This window comes from Engraulis encrasicolus, chromosome 21, assembly GCF_034702125.1.
Source record: "Engraulis encrasicolus isolate BLACKSEA-1 chromosome 21, IST_EnEncr_1.0, whole genome shotgun sequence".
Taxonomy (NCBI): Eukaryota; Metazoa; Chordata; class Actinopteri; order Clupeiformes; family Engraulidae; genus Engraulis; species Engraulis encrasicolus.
Window position 1 is genome coordinate 51,575,826 of NC_085877.1, and position 5,000 is coordinate 51,580,825.

General features: G+C 44.3%; 1 protein-coding gene across 1 annotated transcript in view; it reads right to left on the reverse strand.

The window, feature by feature from the left end:
* LOC134437465 (inactive ubiquitin carboxyl-terminal hydrolase 53-like) overlaps positions 1–5,000 on the reverse strand; it is a gene marked incomplete at its 3' end in the record, with an annotated part of 55,874 nt that overhangs the window by 49,624 nt on the left and 1,250 nt on the right. The window lies entirely within an intron of this gene.

Sequence of the window (5,000 nt, forward strand, 5' to 3'; positions counted from 1 at the left end):
GTCTTTTTAATGATTACATCACTTATCTCTATTATATTGGCACTATAATAATAATAATAATAATAATAATAATAATAATAATAATAATAATACATATGTCTTATGTAGCGCTTTTCACAATACTCAAAGTCGCTTCACAGATGGGAAAACATGTAGACAACACATACAGGGGAAACAACAGGACAATGAGAGACAACAACAACAATGGATCAGGGAGGAGGGCAGCGGTGGTGGTTGGAGGAACTGGGTAAGCAGGCCTAGGTGTTGGAGGTGGTCTGGAAAAGATGTGTCTTTAGATGTTTTTTGAAAGATGACAAGTGAGTCAGACTCACGGATGGCATGGGGAGGTGAGTTCCAGAGGGTATTATGGTTTTTGTTTTGGTTATTAACATTGTCTTTGTCGTTGCTAGTGTAATATTTGTGTTATTAATTTCAGTCTTTGTTGTTGTTTAGATGCTTCTGTCAATAGTGTTGTTGTTGTGTGTTATTGTTTCTAGGGCTGGGTAAAATAATCGATTCAATCGATAATCGATCGATATCATTTAAAATTCACATAATCGATTCACAGGGCACAAAATCGATTTTTTTGCTCTTTTTCTTTTTGTTCTTTTTGTGTCATTTAGGTCTATGGAAAATACCCAGTAGGTATTAGTCAATTAGGCCTAGGCCTACTTATTACAAATAAGCAATCTGTTAACACTGTCAAGCCACAGCCCTTTGACATTTTTATATAAAAAAAGGCAACAGCATCTTTTGGGGGAAATCCTTGCACCAAAAAGGGAACGGATTGAATCGATTCGGAGTGAATCGAATTGAATCGAATCGAATCGTGATTAATCGATTCAAAACCCTCAGAATCGAAATCGAATCGATACAGGAACATAGCTACAATACCCAGCCCTAATTGTTTATGTCAATAATGTTGTTGTTGTGTGTTATTGTTTACGTCAATAGTGTTGTTGTTGTGTGTTATTGTTTATGTCAATAATGTTGTTGTTGTGTGTTATTGTTTATGTCAGTAGTGTTGTTGTTGTGTGTTATTGTTTATGTCAATAGTGTTGTTGTTGTGTGTTACTGTTTTTGTCAATAGTGTTGTTGTTGTGTGTTATTGTTTTTGTCAATAGTGTTGTTGTTGTGTGTTATTGTTTATGTCAATAGTGTTGTTGTTGTGTGTTATTGTTTGTCAATAGTGTTGTTGTTGTGTGTTATTGTTTATGTCAATAGTGTTGTTGTTGTGTGTTATTGTTTATGTCGATAGTGTTGTTGTTATGTGTTATTATTCATGTTGCTGATGTTTATATTCGGCCAGTCATCCGGGTTAGTCTCACACAGCGCCTGCTACCCTTGACCTCCCGTGTGTGTGTGTGTGTGCGTGTGTGTGTGTGTGTGTGTGTGTGTGTGTGTGTGTGTGTGTGTGTGTGTGTGTGTGTGTGTGTGTGTGTGTGGTGTGGTGTGGTGTGTGTGTGTGTGTGTGTGCCCAAGCAATGGCGAGCAGAGGCCCGATGCCGACACCCAGCAGGCACTAACAATCTCACCCGTCGTGACTGCCGTCGTTAACGTAGAAAAAGGAGTAATACTATGGAATTGAAAGTACTGGTCATTCACACACACACACACACACACACACACACACACACACACACACACACACACACACACACACACACACACACACACACACACACACACACACACACACACACTTTCTCTATTCCAGAAGACATAAGAGGTGGTGGTTCCTACCTAGGCTCCGCCCTAGTGGTGACGCAATGCATTTGGCTCCGCCTCCAACGCCTTCGGCTCCGCCTCCAACGCCTTCGGCTCCACCTACTCTCACTAATGGGTCATGTCCACTGCACATAGTTTCCCTGTACAGCTCAACTCAGCCGCCAACATTTTGCGTTTCCACTTGCGCTCAACTCAGCTCAACTCAGCTCAACTCAGCTCAACTCAGCTCTAAAGCCAGCTCAACTTAGCTCAACTTAGCTCAACTCAGCTCAACTCAGCTCTAAAGCCAGCTCAACTTAGCTCAACTCAGCTCAACTCAGCTCTAAAGCCAGCTCAACTCAGCTCAACTCAGCTCAACTCAGCTCAACTCAGCTCAACTCAGCTCTAAAGCCAGCTCAACTTAGCTCAACTCAGCTCAACTCAGCTCAACTCAGCTCTAAAGCCAGCTCAACTCAGCTCTAAAGCCAGCTCAACTCAGCTCTAAAGCCAGCTCAACTCAGCTCAACTCAGCTCTAAAGCCAGCTTGCTTGCTGAAGCGACCTGAACAGTATGTTGACAACCAGCCCACTGATTGGTCAAGAGGCGTGACCTCACGGCCAACGTCTTCACGCCGGGACTTTAAAAAAGTGTCACAGGCAGGGTACCTCATAATGTGTTAAAAGCAGAGACATTCTATTGGGGACTAAGAAATGTTTAGTTTATACTTTGGCTCAGTCTGTTCTACCCTCAACCAGTAGCAAACCAAGGGAAGTGGGTGTCAACCATGTCATGTAAGAATGTTAGTTGTTATGATCTTGGTCAGACCAAGCCGTTTAAGAATGTTAGTTGTTATGATCTTGGTCAGACCAAGCCGTTTAAGAATGTTAGTTGTTATGATCGTGGTCAGACCAAGTCTCAAAGAGATTTGAAAGTCATGATGATAATCAGGCAAGGTGGGTCCCTCCCTCTCCCTCACACACAGGCTCTCTCTCTCTCTCTCTCTCTCTCTCTCTCTCTCTCTCTCTCTCTCTCTCTCTCTCTCTCTCTCTCTCTCCCTCACACACAGGCTCTCTCCCTCTCCCTCTCCCTCACACACAGGCTCTCTCTCTCTCTCTCTCTCTCTCTCTCTCTCTCTCTCTCTCCCTCACACACAGGCTCTCTCTCTCTCTCTCTCTCTCTCTCTCTCCCTCACACACAGGCTCTCTCCCTCTCCCTCTCCCTCACACACAGGCTCTCTCTCTCTCTCTCTCTCTCTCCCTCACACACAGTCTCTCTCTCTCTCTCTCTCTCTCCCTCAAAACATGGGCTCTCTCTCTCTCTCTCTCTCTCCCTCACTCTTCTGCTCTCTCTCTCTCTCTCTCTCTCTCTCTCTCTCCCTCACACACAGGTGTTCTCTCTCTCTCTCTCTCTCTCTCTCTCTCTCTCTCTCTCTCTCTCTCTCTCTCTCTCTCTCTCCCTCTCCTTTCTCCTCTCTCTCTCTCTCTCTCTCTCTCTCTCTCTCTCCCTCTCCCTCACACACAGTCTCTCTCTCTCTCTCTCTCTCTCTCTCTCTCTCTCTCTCTCTCTCTCTCTCTCTCTCCCTCCTCCTCTCTCTCTCTCTCTCTCTCTCTCTCTCTCTCTCCTCTCTCTCTCTCTCTCTCTCTCTCTCTCCTCTCTCTCCTCTCTCTCTCTCTCTCTCTCTCTCTCTCTCTCTCTCTCTCTCTCTCTCTCTCTCTCTCAAGGCACAACAGGTGTTGTCACCTGACTGCGGGAACTCGAGGGACACGAGACGTCACCGGTTTGCCAGTGGTGTAGTCTAGAACGCAGGACAGGTATGCGCAGTAGATTGTAGTAGTAGCAGGTATACGCCACTTCATAATTTCAGGGATTTCAGTATACCCACTTAAAATTGATTGATCCATTATTTAGAATAGCACAAATATATACAGTATACCCACCTCAAAAATGCTCAAAAACACAGTATACCCACCACAAAAATGCTCAACAACACAGTATACCCACCACAAAAATGTAGACTACACCACTGCGGTTTGCTTTCACCTGTCTGTGACAGTAGACCTAAAGTAGACCTACATCGTATTACATTAGGCCTACATTACATTACATTGCATTGCATTACATTACACTACATTACATTACATTACATTACATTACATTACACTACATTACATTACATTACAGACTTGTATCTAGCTGGGTAAAGGAGAGGGGAGGGTAAAACGTGTGGGTTGTATGTGGAGGAGGACAGTGTAGCTATGTAGCCTCCTGGATGTGGAGGAGGAGAGGAGTGTATGTAGGCTGGATGTGGAGGAGGAGAGGAGTGTATGTGGTACTGGTGGGTAGCCTACTGGAGTGGACCTGGATAGATGTGTGTTGGCCTACATGCTACTGTATGTAAACGAGTGGGTAGCCTACTGGAGTGTACATGGATAGATGTGTGTAGGCCTATATGTATGTAAACGAGTGTGTAGCCTACTGGAGTGGACATGGATAGATGTGTGCAGGCCTATATGCTACTGTATGTAAGCGAGTGGGCAGCCTACTGGAGTGCACATGGATAGATGTGTGCAGGCCTAACTTACATGCTACTGTATGTAAACGAGTGTGTAGCCTACTGGAGTGGACATGGATAGATGTGTGCAGGCCTAACTTACATGCTACTGTATGTAAACGAGTGTGTAGCCTACTGGAGTGGACATGGATAGAGGTGTGTAGGCCTACATGCTACTGTATGTAAGCGAGTGGGCAGCCTACTGGAGTGCACATGGATAGATGTGTGTAGGCCTACAAGCTACTGTATGTAAACGAGTGGGTAGCCTACTGGAGTGTACATGGATAGATGTGTGTAGGCCTACATGCTACTGTATGTAAACGAGTGGGTAGCCTACTGTACATGGATAGATGTGTGTAGGCCTACATGCTACATGCTACTGTATGTAAGCGAGTGTGTAGCCTACTGGAGTGTACATGGATAGATGTGTGTAGGCCTATATGCTACTGTATGTAAGCGAGTGTGTAGCCTACTGGAGTGTACATGGATAGATGTGTGTAGGCCTATATGTAGTGTAGCCTAGTGTATGGATGGCTGAGGATGTTTATGTGTTGTGTGTACATTGTGTATACGTGTATTGCAAATGATATGTGTACCAACAAACATCTAGGCCCAATGCTGTGCATGATGAAACTGTCTGAAATGATGTCTAAACAAATATCCCTATTGTCGCTGTCCAGCAAAAACCACTTATCTCCACTTCTCATTGTTTTGTATGTATTGATTTATAAAACCACATTTT